The 15,777-nt window shown below is 39.1% G+C and overlaps 1 protein-coding gene across 4 annotated transcripts in view; it reads right to left on the reverse strand.

The window, feature by feature from the left end:
• Positions 1 to 15,777, reverse strand: part of FHIT (fragile histidine triad diadenosine triphosphatase) — a 1,147,690-nt gene that overhangs the window by 717,939 nt on the left and 413,974 nt on the right. The window contains exon 1 of one of the 4 annotated variants that reach the window (XM_081820175.1): positions 1,799 to 3,778. The exons of the other annotated variants lie outside the window; for them this stretch is intronic. The gene's annotated coding sequence lies outside the window, so the exon portion shown is untranslated. Of the gene's footprint in view, positions 1 to 1,798; positions 3,779 to 15,777 lie in introns of those variants that run through there. 4 annotated transcript variants of the gene reach the window in all.

Below are 15,777 nucleotides of genomic sequence, written 5' to 3' on the forward strand. Positions count from 1 at the left end.
AAAAGCAGTTGGTTCCACTTAGTGAAGCAATGACACAAGTGCTTTTTCTCAAACAACTGTGACACTTCAGCAAGCAATGGCACTTCTTTATTCATACTTCCTATTTCGCTCATTAAAAAAAAGGTGCACTTGAGAGTCGAAACTTAAGTAAATTAATAATTTTTACTGTTTCATCAAGTTTATTCTTTTTTTTTTAAAGATTTTTTATTTTATTTATTTGAGAGAGAGAATGAGATAGAGCATGAGAGGGGGGAGGGTCAGAGGGAGAAGCAGACCCCCTGCCGAGCAGGGAGCCCGATGCGGGACTCGATCCCTGGACTCCAGGATCATGACCTGAGCCGAAGGCAGTCGCTTAACCAACTGAGCCACCCAGGCGCCCTCATCAAGTTTATTCTTAAATGAACTTTTTTAACCGTAAGTTTTGATGGTAAAGAATAAAAGACCAATGGTACAGTGCTGCAGTGCTAGATTCATGCAGTTTTATCTGCCATTGCTTTTGTACTATGAGTACAAATGTCAACACAGAAAGACAAATAACCACTTAATTTTACGATAATATAGTTATTACTTTGCAGACACCCCGATGAAGTCTCAGGACCCCATAGGCATCCACGAAGCATAGTTGGAGAATTGCTATTCTAGACTCAAAATCTGGGTCTGACAAAAGACAATTAGTTGGAGACAAAGAGGAAAGTTCTCAGCACCACTTACAGCTCATCCCCTGGGAATGTTAACTAATTCATGAGTGTCAGGTGGTAGATCTGCATTTTCCTGCTATGTTCACTACTCTGTCCTTAGTATAGAATCATGTAGAGTGCTTGTTAAAAATACTCATTCCTGAAACCCACCACGGGCTCGCTAGAGGGGCATATGTGAGGATGAGGCAGGGCCACTGGAATAACAGTGTAGGTTAAGTTCTGCACATCTTTCACAAAGGTATACAGTTGTTGGAGGTTGTGGCTTGGAACTGCATTTTTAACTGATTGTCTGCATGGGGCTTGCATATAACAGAACTTGAAAGAGTATTCTAGAGCAGTTCTAACTTTATTGTGCCTCAGAATTAAATGTCTTGGGGTTGAAAATACAGATTTCTGTATGCCATGTTAGACCTGCCTAATCAGAATCTCTTAGGTAGATGTATTTTCAAGGAACTTCATACCCAGTTCTGATGCCTATCAAAATGCGAAGACATTTTCTAGACTAAGGTTGCTAACGCCGTTTATAAGAAACCAATCCTGTGAAAGTTGAAGACGACAGACACACTGGCTGAGGAAACTCTGCTATCGTTTAGACAGGCTATTCAGTACCTACAAATTCATCTTCTAAAATACCCAATAATTTTTTTTAAATACAACTTTCTATCCTCCGCTATTATTACATTTGTTTTCATTCTTAGTAGGGTATTAGATCTCACCGTGCATGTTATTCCACCAACATCTTGAAATTTATTTAGCCAGAATTTTCTGGTTTCATATGAATGCTAATTATACATAGTCTATTTTTTTTAAAACGGTTTTTGTTTTTCATCCTGTTCAAGACCCTCAGATCCTTCAGGCAAAAGACAAACTTAATTTACTTTCAAATTACCAAATTAACTCAGATTTTTAAAAACCATTCAAGTTCCATGTTATGTAATTTACATTAAAAAAATGACTCAATGTCAATGGCATAGCTGGCAATGATCCTATTTCTGGGATCTTTTACATGAAACAGAGTGAGAAGGGAGAGTCTATGCTATGGCTGCCAAAATAGAACCAAACACACAGAAACAAAGAAAAGAAACAAAAGCACAACTCACCTCTTCCAGATAGCGGGGAAGCATGCAGATAAGTCAGTGATTTTTCCTTCTGACAAACTCCTGAAGTAATTTTAACCGTTGTAAGGGCACTGGGCTTAAGTAAAAGCAAATAAAAACTAGGTTACTCTGCTGTCCTAGCTGCCAAAACACCAAATCCTCCAGCCACTCAAGAAAAGTACACAGGCCCAGGTAAGTGATATCGATGTGTCAAAGACCATAGTTATCTGTGAGTACAGACAAGCATCTCATAAACTCCACCAGAAAGAACAACTGTTTAATGGAATGTCAAGAATTAGGAGGGAGGAAAGAATTGAGGGCAAGTCTCAGGTTAAATTAGTTTGGAAAACCACTGAGTTATACAAGTTAAACACTTCTTTTACTGTGGGACTTCTCAGAGCCCTTCTGTGTGGATGTGAATTATACCTTTCCAAGAAGGAGATAATGCACACAGCATTTTCCAGAGGTTTGACATTTCTTTCTTTTTTTTTTTCTTTTCTTTTCATTTAGCTTCTAACTAAGCTAGTAGTGTCTGGGACACACTCAGGAGGTACTGATACAGACAGATCAAGCAGTTAAGGCAAACGAATGTTCAGGTATGCACCTAAACTGTGGTAGGAAACTCTAGATGTCACAGAAATAGTGACCATGCCCAGCAGACAGCCCCGCTACACCAGGTCCCTCAGCCTCTCTCCATCGGCTTCTTCAGCTCTGGAAGAAAGATGCCACTTATTAGTGAAGTGCCTTGGGATGATTGGGCAGGAAACACTAAATAAGAGCCAATTATTACCCTCATTACAGAGTAGATGATCTAATAAACCATCCCTATTACTTACAAAGTTCAGACCCCTAGTTGTTTGGTTTTTTTTCTAACTGCACTTCAGTTTGACCTAAGAGATCTAATCTCTACCAAAAAGAACCAACAAAATACTCAAGGAAATACATCCACAAACTGTAATATAAGCTTTCTGATTGGACCCTTCTCTGCTTACACATTTTCAATGGCTGCTGATTGCCTCCAGATAAAAATCCACGTCTTAGTCTGCTATACAACCTTCCCAGGTTGTCTCCAACTGACTTTTTACACCAACACATCCATCTTTCAGAAGCCATAGAGTTTGTGAGTAAGATCCTGGGCTTTGGAGGCAGACAGACATGGTTAAAAGCACAGGCTCCACTCCACCTCTAACTGAGTAAGTTACACCACTCCTCTAAGCCCTTGATTCTCAAAGTGTGGTTTATGGACCACCCTGGGCAGCAGCATTTAGAGCCCAGGAAGCACAATCGCAGGTCCCATTGCAAACCTACTGCATCAGAGTCTGCATTTTAATAAGATCCTCAGGTGATTCCCACACACATTAAAGCCCGAGAAGCACTACTCTAGTTCTCATGGGCTCATGTGAAGATTTGAAGTAATAATAGTAAGTAATAGTAACATTGGAAATGGCAGTCATTTTCCTCTCCTGCCCTTGGAATCCATCTTCAAACCCTAAGAATTTCACCATCTAAGTGTCATTCGAGTATGCTCACCTCCCTCCCTTCACCGCCTTAGTCCAAAATCATTCTCATTCTGTCCCGGTCTAGAGCAATGGCCACCCAGCTCATGACAATGCACCCACTCTTGCTTTCCTCTTATCTGTTTTCCCTACTGTGGCCAGAAAGCTTCTAGGAAAAACAAATGATCAGAGCTTCCATTTGGCTTCAAAATAAAGGCCAAAAGCCTTTCAAACCTACAACCTCTGCCAAGGAGGATCTGTCCATCTCTATGTCTTATCTTGCATTGCACTCCTGTTGGCTTCCTTTGCTCCAGGAGTACTGGTTTTCTTTCATTCCTTGAACTGACCATCCTCCTTCTCAACACATTTGCAAAAGCCATCCTCCCTGCCTCAGTGCTTTCCTCCTCTTGTGCCCAGCTAACTCCTCCTCAGTCTTCCAATGTCATTTCAAATGTCATCGACCCTGAAAATATCCCCTGACCCTCCTCCCCAACAACCAACACACTGCCTGGCCCATGGCAGTGTTAAGTATTTGTCGAATAAGTGAATATATGAATTCATGAATCTTCACCGATGTGGTTATTGTGACAATCAAACAGACTGATACCTGTAAAGCATTCAGCACAATGCCTGGTAGAGAGCAAGAACATAGGACTGTACCGGTTGTTATGTATTTTGAATAGTAGTTCTGCTAAAAACTAGATACCAAGCAGAGCACAATGTGTCTAACAACTAGAATCACCTGGGAAACTATTAAACCTTTCAATGGCCAAGTTCTTTCCCAAACCAATTAAATCAGAATCTCAGAGGGTGGGACCCAGGCACCTGAGGGGTTTAAAGCTCCAAAGGGGATTCCAATGTGTCGCCACGGGAGAGAACCTTTTACCCTTTTTCCCACTGTGGCCTCCCAGCCTTCAGAGGAATGCATGCTGAGTAACAAGAAGAGTCCTCATTATTCATGGCATGAGTCCATGGCCTCCCTTCTCCCATGGAAAGGGACAACAATAAGAATCCATGTAGCGGCAGTCCAGCAATTCACTTTTCTTGGGCCCCTTGACAGCAGCCAGATGGTGGAAACTCTCCACGTATCACCGAAGCCAAACTGAAACCCTTCTGGGGAAAACCGAGTTGCTTGAACTACTGCTGGGAGGAGGTGTGGTAGCACACGAAGATGATTCCAGTCCTTCGGGTTAAGTGTTGATTTAACAAAACTCATCAGGATTCCATTAGAAACCTGCCATAATTGTTATGTCGAAGCAATTGTTTTATGGGAGCAATTAATTTCAACTGATAAAAAAGGTTAGATCTCCAGACTGTTCATCCAAACTAAAATAGGTAGGCTGGGAACCACTTGAACTTACCCTGTCTCCTTCACTGTTTAAGTATTTGGATCATCAAGAGACCAAACTGTACTTTCACTGTCCTCCTCTTCCCAATGACTGATATTCTGTGTATGTAAATATACACTTAAGTACGACAGATTGTACTGTTTCTCACTCATTTTGAACTTTTCAAAATGTGATGTAAGTGACCCAAAGAACCTTTATCTCTTTTAAGGCCTTAAAACACACACACACACACACACACACACAATCACACACACATATGCACACCTAAATGGCCAGACAAAGCAGAATGCAACCCTCAAACAATCTGAGAACCATTTAAAATTAAAACCTACCAAGTCAGAGGTGATACTAAGTGAACATAAAGGCCATGAAATTGTTATAAAAGGCACAGGATTGCTCTCTGGAAATAATAGCCCAGTGGGGTAAATTCCCCCTCCTATTTCTCCATGCTGGTAAATTGGAAAAAAAAAAAAAAGCATGATTCATGAATATAAATTCTTCTTGGCTTTTTAAACCATACACTGGCATAGTCCTCCTCAAACTTTGCCAAATGAGAATACACAGATAATGACAATTTTACAATAAGTGGTTCCAGGATGTAGGCTTTTTAAGATCCTCAAATGAAAGGCACTATAATAAAGAGTATTATTATTGTTATTATTATTATTATTATTATTATTATTTCAGAACCCAGAAAAACCACAATCAATGATTAGCCATAACAATTAAGCTAACAATAATACATCTGGAATGAGCTCCATGGTAATATGTACTTCATGCTTAATAGTTCAAATTAATTCAATCTCATGGTGTTAGACATACCAGTGAGGAGTTGGAAAGCACCAAAATTCACATTAGCTTCCACTTGGAAAGATATTATGAAAAGACAAGGAAGGAAATGAGGCTATAAACAGCAGAGGTAAATAGGAAGGGCTCGTAGGTGACATGGTGAGGAATGACTCTCAGCTTTTAGGAATTCAACATGAAAACATGAAGGCTGGCATTTCTATCCTCACACATTCTTTCAGAGTCAGTGACTGGGCGACGCATCTACGGCAACAGATCTGAAACCCTAAAATCAAAGCCACCATACTGAGAGAAGGAAGTGCCTTCTTTCCCCCCATCCAGAGTCCTTTACCAGTAGATGCAGAATAGAAAAAGAATTCATAATTTTCAGGGCATTGATCTCAAGAAATAAGAAAAGGGAAAGTGGGTTGGGGTGGGTAGAAAAGGCGGTAAGCCTGATTACTTTCCTTGCCTTACTCCATCCTATAAATTTATGGATAACTATCTTAGGCTCTGCTGTCCACTATAAATCTTCTCTAAGTCAGGGCTTTCAGCTTTGGCACTGTTGACATTTTGGCCCAGGTAATTCTTTGTTGTGAAGGGCTGTTCTGTGCATTGTAAGATGCTTAGCAGCATCTCTAGCTTCTACTGCACAGATGCTAGAGCACGCCCACCCCAGCTGTAATAACTGAAAAGTCTCTAGACATGACCAACATCTTCTGGGGGACAAAATCATCCTGCTTAAGAACCATTACTCTCAGGCTTTGATTCACCTGTTTTGGGCACCCAGGAAGAAAAATGAGTTGAAAATACATACAGGCCAACCTCTAGACTGTTCTTCTCATTAGAGATGACCATGCATGGAGTTGGCAGTTGCACACAAGGCAACACCCTTCTGAGGGCACAATGAGTCCTCTGCCTGGTACTTTTTGCACATACAGGCTTGCTACAGATCACATGGAAATTTAGAACCTGGCTTCCTTCTGTTCACTGTGCAGGATAGAATTAACAGAGCAGCCTATCCTTAGAAAGGCTTGCTTGTAAAGTTGGCCTTTGGCTGGCATCTGGGAATTTGGGCTGGTAGATAGTTCCCTGCACCAATATAAAACTCTCCTAAATGATGGGAATAGCCTTCGTGCCTTGTTTATACAAATAATGTGGTTTATGCTGAATGGCCATTTATCTCCTAAGAGTCTAGAATTTGGGGAGGTGTTAGGCAGATCAGCCCCAGTACAAACTTTATGCAGAGCCTCTAATGAGCCTCCTTGGTACCTGATGTCATGCAGCTCATTGCTGGAGAAATTAAGCACAACCTGTGTGGCTCTCAGAAGTTTGTGCCTGATTTCCTCCATACTTTACACCATGCACCTTCTCCCTGTGCTCATTTACTTTGTATCCTGTCACTGTAGTGAACCATACTCATGAGTATAACAACTTCTGAGTCCTACTCGTTCTTCCAGAGAATTAGGGAATGTGGAATAGTACTAGCGACCACCAGCACAGTCACAAACTTCAACAAATATTTTATTGGGTGACTCTATTTCCAGACACGGGATTTCTAACAGGGAATGAAACAAAGTCCTCACAGAACTTACATGGTAGCGACCAGGGAAGCACTTATTCTGGGATACTTCAAGTTTGTTCCACAGCAAATAAGCTCTGTGGCATCTCTTTTCTGTTTGTCTTTATAATAGATTTTTTCCTCAGATATAATTCACACACCATTCAATTAACCCATTTAAAGGATACAATTCAATGGTTTGATATATATTCACAAAGTTGTGCAACCATCCCCACTATCAATGTTAGAACATTTCATCACCCCATAAAGAAACCTCCTACCCATTAGCAGTTACTACTCATTTCCTCCCAGCCCCCCACCCCTGAGCAACTACTAAGCTACTTTTCTGTCTCTATGCATTTGTTTATTCTAGAGATTTCGTATAAATGGAATCACACAATATGTGGTCTTTTGCAATGGGCTTCTTCATTTAGCATAGTTTTCAAGATTCGTCTACCATGTAACATGTTATCAGTACCTTATTTCTTTTTATTGCTCAATAATATCCCATTGTGTGAATATACCACATTTTATTTATCCATTCATCATAAAATGGACATTTGGGTTATTTCCACTTTGGGGCTGTTATGAACAATGTTGCTGCGAACATTTGTGTACAAGGTTTTGTGTGCACATATGCTTTCATTTCCACATGGATAGATACCTAAGAGTAGAATTGCTGAGTCATCTTTATGCTAAACATTTTAAGAAAAGTCTGTTTTCCAAAGCAGCTGCACCATTTTACTTCCTACTAACAGTGTATGAGAGTTCCAGTTTCTGCAGATCCTCACCAATCCTTGTTATCTTTTTGATTACAGCCATCCTAGTGCATCTGAGGAGGTTTCTCATTGTGGTTTTGACTTGCATTTCCCTGATGGCTAATGGTGCTGAGAGTCTTGTCATGGGCTTTTGTATACCTTCCTTAAGTAAATGCTCTTTGGATCCTTTGCCCCTTTCTAATTGGGCTATTTGTCCTTTTGCTATTGAGCTGTAGGAGTTCTTTACATATTTTGGAAATTAGTCCCTCAGCAGATATATGATTTGCAAGAAAATTTTTCCATTCTGTGAGTTGTGTTTTTATTTTCTTGATGATGTTATTTGAAGCATGGGAGTTTTAAATTTTTGTGATGTCCAAAATGCTTATTTTTTCTTATGTTGCTATACTTTTGGTATCATAGCTAAGAAACCATTGCCTAACCCAAGGTCATGAAGATTTATGCCTATGTTTTTGTCTAAGAGTTTTATACTGTTAATTCTTCCGTTTAGGTCTTTAACCCATTGTGAATTAATTTTTGTACATGGTGTGAGGTAGGGGTCCAACTTCATTCTTTTGTTTGTGAATGTCCAGTTATCCTGTGGTATCTTTTGAATCACCACCACAGATAGTTTCCTATAATTTGGATGTATACAAGTTATTAAACAGTCCCCAGTATATAGAATCTAGGTATATGACCAATAGTCTTAAAACCTTTCTTTTAAGCTTATTCGTTTGGCCTTTTTTTTTCTACTTTAGGAATATACTTAATATTCTCCAATATCAGGAAGTAGCACTACTATTATTAGCTGATTAGTAATACTACTATTAACTGATATACTACTACTAATAATAGTAATAACAGCTATTTAGTACTTAGTATGTGCCAGGCATTATGTTTGCATTTAACATGCATTAACTTGTAAGTACTTCACATGCTTTACCTGATATGATCTTCCGACCAACACCATGAAAACTCTATCTTACAGATAATTATACTGAGGGTGAGGCTCACCAACATAAAATAATTTTCCTTAGGTCACAGAGTTAGCAGGAAAAAGGATAACAAATTGAGGGAAGAAACAGCACTGGAAAGTGAGGGACAAAGAATGCTTGGTAATGATTTCTAACAAATATTAGGTAAGCATATATGCAAAACATCCAAAAATAAGCCAAAATCTATCACCAGCCAGTGACATTCCCAGTTCTGGCCAGGGAGCTGACAACAAAGATTGGTCTCCCCTTCTAATCCAACAGAGAGTTAGAAGTCTCATCACTCAAGATTGATCTGATGGCCAAAAAAGGTATTGTCAACACTCTAAAAACTGCATTAGTGACTAAGTGATTGATGAAATGAGTCAATTGGCACTGGATTAGAAATGCAGATATGAAGTCTATTGCTTCCAATCTGAGAATTAGAAATTAATTAAGCAATAATATAATTTTCAAAACTACCCTTCCCCTGTTTGTCTATAGGTAAAAATACTAGTAAAAATAGCTTTGATGGGCGCCTGGGTGGCTCAGTTGGTTAAGCGACTGCCTTCGGCTCAGGTCATGATCCTGGAGTCCCGGGATCGAGTCCCACATCAGGCTCCCTGCTCAGCAGGGAGTCTGCTTCTCCCTCTGACCCTTCTCCCTCTCATGCTCTCTGTCTCTCATTCTCTCTCTCGCAAATAAATAAAAAAAAAATCTAAAAAAAAAAATAGCTTTGAAAAAACTAAATCTGTAGAGCAACTTGAACTGAGGAACATTTCTCCAGATGTCTGAAACTTGTGCTTTCACTAACTCACTTTGTTCCCAGAACTGGATGGCTGTTAAGGAAATTCTAGTTAGTTTTCAGTGGAGAAAGTACACAAAGAAGTTAGTTGATTTTTCCAAGTTCCATAGCTTTATGGCAGAAAATCCAGATGTCCTCACTTCAAGTTGAAATCTCTTTCCCTATACCAGCTGAGACCCTAATAATGAATACATGATAACAGCTGCCATTTATTGAGTCTTACATTATACAGTACTCTGAGCACCAGAAAGACGGCAACTAATTTATTTAATCCAAAGCATATGAGGTAGGTAGCACTATTGTTCCCATTCTGTATAGAAGGAAAAGGAGATGCTAGAAGGTAAATTGACATGCATAAGAAGGGGAGTGAGGCCTTGGACCCCATGCAGTCTGTCTTTGTCCTCTTGATAGTGTCACTAAATTGTTTCAGAATAGAAGCAACTAGACATATAAGAGTTAAGTATGGCTAGACCAACTTCAAGTTGGGTCTTTTATACACTGGGCAAACTGTCTTCAATATACTTATAATAACTTTATATACCAAATAACATTTTGAAGTTTATTTCCTCCCAACACGGAAACATCCCTGAATCTCCCTTGGGATTTTCGGCACTGTCTACTGCGGAACTGGTCTGGGCTTAGCAAGTATTGCTTTATCATTCTTAAATAAAAACCATTATAGAGAATGCAGAAAACAATTTCCTTTAAGTTTCCCCACTTCTACCCATATTGAGAAAGATAGATTCTTAAAGTGCTGAAGGAAAGCTCACAATATAATAAAAACTCAACACCAGAAATGTTCCAAGTCCCTCTACTCTCTCCCTATATTTAGGAAACTACAATTTAATATAGGGCTTAGCCCTCCAGAGAATCCAGGGTATCGAACTGTTAATACATTTTTATATATTTTAACTGAGATAAACAAGAAAGAGATAGAAAAGCCAGAGCAGCTATGTCAAAGACATAATTACGATAAGACTAATCCAGCTAACAGCAATCGAAGCAGATAGTGACCCTACTGTGATGCTGTTGTATATTTGGGATGGTCAGAAAACTATATCATATAAAATGTCAATGAGGCAGGAGCTCTGTCACAGGAAAGCAAAGATAATTTACTATGTGACTTCAGAAAATAAAGCTCATCCAGGAGATCAAAGGGCATTTCCTCTATTACGAGAATATTATCCAAATGCATTTTATAAATTGAAACCTGGATCAAATCATTTGATTAATAAAAAAGTAATAAAAAGGAGCATGTTATGTCTATAAACCAAATAGGGAAACCTCAATTTTGTTTTCCATAACAGAACTTAAACCTTGTGGCAAGCTTTTAGAATTTTATCTATCCTAGATAATTTTAAAATTCTCCCACCAGCTCTAAATTCATGGTTGTGCTACCAACCATGTCATATTTCTAGGTCTTGACCACAAAAATACTTCGAGATACATATACATTGCTGAAGTGAACTATTTCTCAAACGTGACTATATCTTTTCCTCAAGTAACCCTTTCCAAAAAAAAAAAAAAAAAGGGACAATTACTCTGGTCACCTCATTGTTGGCAAATTCATTAACTTCTTTCTTCAAATGCTCATTAACATTTCCACGAACCATACGTCTGACCCTTAATACTCAACACCCAACCTCTCAGACAGGTCAGAACCAAATTCTTCAGTTTGCCATTTAAGCCTTTTCATCAAGTCTTTGCAGATAAAAAATCATTAAAACAATGGTTTCTGGGGTGCCTGGGTGGCTCAGTCAGCTAAGCATCTGACTCTTGGTTTTGGCTCAGGTCATGATCTCCTGGGTCATGGGGTCAAGCCCCAAGTTGGGCTCCCTGTTTAGTGGGGAGTCTGCTTAAGATTCTCTCCCTCTCCCTCTGCCCCTACCCCTCTTCACTCTCTCTCTCTCTCTCATGAATAAATAAATCTTAAAAAAAAACACAATGGTTTATACTCCAGGTAAATAGGAATTCTCCACCCTTCTCTATACTCTTCTCACTAAACTCTACCTGCTCCTTTTAGCGAATCCCAGGAGAAGTACAATTCACTGCCTATTGCACTGGGACAGAAGGAAATAAACGTTCTTACAAGAACAAGAGATACCAGCACACTTGATTGCATATTAAACACAATATCTCCCTGCCTCCCCCTTTTTTTGTAAGAGACTTCTCAAAATTTATTTTTCATTTTCTAAACTTTGCTTGGAGACATAGATATAAAGAAGTAAGTCTCAATAGGGCACAAAGGATGCTGGGTGGTGATTGACCTTTAACCTCAATGTCGGGAGTATTCAGGGAGAGGTGGAGACTGGCAAGCTCTGTCTACTATGGCAATTTATACTCACTTCCAGCCATTTGTGGCCAACTAGGAGTTTAGGTCCAATGTTGTCAGATCATCCAGTTTTATTAGGAAAGCAAGAAAACCTGCATTTTATGTTAAATCTCCAGATTTTCTGCTATTTTCTAATTTATGCATGAAATCTTCCATTTTTCCAATATAATCTATTTCTATATTCTCATATAATAGACATCAAGTGGGCTGGTACACTGAGGCCTCTGAATTATGCCATCCTTCAGCCAGTAGCTTTTAACCTTTTTCACTACTGTTCTCTCCACTCCAACCATCCAGCCTTTCTACCAGCCCACCCTCATCATATCCTTTAAGACTTTGCTCAAGAAAATACTTCCTTCACACAATCTTCCCTGGATCACTCTACTCTTCATTCTTCATTATCAAAGTGTTTTATTCCTTCAGCCCTTGTATGTACAATTTGGGCTCCCTACTTTCTTCACACAATCTTCCCTGGATCACTCTACTCTTCATTCTTCGTTATCAAAGTGTTTTATTCCTTCAGCCCTTGTATGTACAATTTGGGCTCCCTTTGTGAGTCTTCCAGCCCCTCCATTACCTAGATTCTAAATCTCTAAAGCTCAGGACCCTGTCTCCTATCACCCTCACACACTCTAAGGACCTAGTGGAGTGTTATACACCCTGCAGACGTTAGATGCATACTTTGGTTGAATAAACACTCCATTTGCTTAATCTTGTAGCACTAGCAGTTTTTATTCTTATACTTGGTGCACTTCTAGATCAAAACAGTAAGGCAAAATCAAATCTCTGTACTTAAGGCAATCTTGCGGATTCAAACACTTAGCTGTAAAGACAAGGCAAGACAGTTTATCTGGGCAATGAAAGAAGAAGCCATCTGTTGATCAGAATCATCAAGGCAACTTGTCCTAATCCTGCAAACATTCAGTGTCCGAACTTACTTTCAAAATGTAAGTAGGGAGGAAAATCATAGGCTCCAAGTGCCATCTCGTTCATGTCTTGGGCCTGTGACAGACATCATTCATTGATCACAGCATTCTTTTCAGCTGAGTCCAAATGCAACTTTAGCAATTTCTTTAACAACACTCTAGCTAGATCTTGTCAAAGAAACAGAATTGGTATGTGAATGGAAAATGCTATTATGTGGATAAGATACACACCAATTTTATGAGTCAAATAAGAGAAAACAATATGTAACTTCTGCCGCTTCTCAATGTCTGTGTTTTAGAAGCTGGATGACTTAGAATGGGGAAAGCTAGGTATCTAAAGCTGAAGAGCTAAGTAAGAACTAAAGAGGAAAAAATATCTCTAATGACTATGCCGGATTTACCCTACCCATTAAATTTTAATCCTGTATGAAAGATTTACTATGTGATGAGGCTGCTTTTGTTGTGCCCTGTAAAACATACTGAAATATAAAAAGGGTAAATGGCTTCACAGGGATTGCTAATTTAAATAAATAAATAAATAAATAAATAAATAAATAAATAGCTGTATTTATATTCAAGGGGCTGTTTCATTTCTCGAACATTGAACCAAAGCAATCTGGAACAACTCATACACAAAATTACAGTGAAAAGCCAATCACCTTCAACTATAACAACCTTATTAGCATTTATTAAAACAAATGAACCCTCAATACTGAAAAAATAAATGTGGTTTGGTTGATTAATCCTTCAGTCGTAAGCCACCAAACATGACTTTTCAGAGACTCTCTGCCTTTTAAGGTAAATCCACAGACAAAAAGAAGCTGGAAAATGATAAATTAAGGCCCAGGGAAAAGACTGAGTAGCATAGTGACATCTATGAGTTTGGCTTGCCACCACATACATTCCTCATTGTGGTGGTGTCAGCAATCTGATTTTCCTTTGGGGGACACCTCCTCTTTCCAACTCTGAAGCCAGATGGCGTGGATGCAGCTAATGTCATTCCCTACACCAAGAGTGGGCAAGTGACCAGTAGGTGTATTTCATTTGATGAATGATTCAGGGAGTCAATCATTGATTCAAGTCAGTCCAATGCTACTCAGTCCTGAAATTTGGGATTGGAACTCTTGAGAAAGAGGAATTAAAGAGAAATCCTGCTGGTATCTGGTGGCCATCTAACTACCACAAAAAGAGACCCTCCCTATGCATGATATCAACCTGATAGAGACAGTACTAAGAGATGAGAGAAATTTCTGAGAGAGAAGAGATTTCTGATACCATCTTTGAGCAGTTAGATCCATCCATTCCTGAAGGCAAAATAGCTCTTAAGTTTTCAGATGGGTAAGCCAAAATCCCCTGACTTTCATTAAGCTACAGTTAGAGCTGATTTTCTGTCACTTGCAAATAAAAGAGTTATACCTAAATGCAAGTTTATTTCATTCTTAGGTGATGAACCTCTAAGCTTTTGCATCACTGAGTTAGAAAACTTAAACTCTTGTACTATTGGGCTATAACCTCAGGCAGTAAAACTGGTAAGATCTCATTTCTTTTCAGTGCTTCTGTTTTCTCATTTATAAAATAGGGGTTAAAAATGGTAGCCCCACAGAGAAGATATACAAATGGCCAATAAGCACATGAAAAGGTGTTTAATATCATTAGTCAATAGAGAAATGCAAATCAATTCTATAATGAGATACCACTCCATACCCATGTGGACAAATTTGAAGCCTCATTCAATGTTGCTAGGAATGTAAAATGGTGCTTTGGAAAACAATACGGCAATTCCTCAAAGAGTTACACAGAGTTACCACATGACCCAGCAATTCTTCTTCTAAGTATATACCCCAGAGAGAAAAAAATATATATATATGGACACACAAAAATTTGTATACAAATTTTCATAGTGCCATTATTCATAACAACCAAAAAGTGGAAGCAACCTAAGTGTCCATCTACTTATGAATGGATAAACAAAACGAAGTCTATCCATATAATGAGATATTACTGAGCAATAAAAAGTAATGGGGCACTGATACATGCTACAGCATAGATGAACCTTGAAACTATTGTGCTTAGTCAAAGAAGCCAGTCACAAAAGATCACACACTGTCTGATTCCATTTATGTGAAATGTCCAGAATAGGCAAAATCCATAGCAACAGAAAGTAGATTAGTGGTCACCACAGGCTAGGAGGGGAGAATGGGTAATGAGCACTAATGGGTACAGGGTCTCTTTGTGGGGTGATGACAATGTTCTGGAATTAGAAAGTGGTTGACGGTCCCACAACTTGGTGAATATACGAATGCCACTGAATTATATACTTTTTAAAAGATTTATTTATTTAGAGAGAGAGAAATCGAGCTAGTGGGGGGAGGGGCAGAGGGAGAGACTCTTTCAAGCAAACTCCCTGCGGAGCATGGAACCCTACATGGGGCTCAATCCCATAACCCGTGAGATCATGACCTGAGCCGAAACCAAGAGTTGGACACTCAACCAACTGAGCCACCCAGGTGCCCCTGAACTGTACACTTTAAAAGGGGTTAATATAGTACAGGAATTGCAGCTCAATAAAAAAAATAATTTGGCAGAAAAAAATGTTAGTCTATTCTGATTCTCACAATGGCCATTATAAGAAATCCAGGATGATAATTATAAAAATGACCATTCTTTAAGTCAAAAAGAGAAAGATATGTATCATATGATCTCACTGATATGAGGAATTCTTAATCGCAGGAAACAAACTGAGTGTTGTTGGAGTGGGGGGTGGGGTGGGAGGGATGGGGAGACTGGGTGATAGACACTGGGGAGGGTACATGCTCTGGTAAGTGCTGTGAATTGTGCAAGACTGTTGAATCTCAGATCTGTACCTCTGAAACAAATAATGCAATATATGTTAAGAAAAAAAAAAAAGAAGAAGAAGGTAGCGGGAGGGGAAGAATGAAGCGGGGGAATCGGAGGGGTAGACGAACCATGAGAGACGATGGACTCTGAAAAACAAACAGGG

Source organism: Leptonychotes weddellii, chromosome 1, assembly GCF_054177405.1.
Source record: "Leptonychotes weddellii isolate Sample4059 chromosome 1, ASM5417740v2, whole genome shotgun sequence".
Taxonomy (NCBI): Eukaryota; Metazoa; Chordata; class Mammalia; order Carnivora; family Phocidae; genus Leptonychotes; species Leptonychotes weddellii.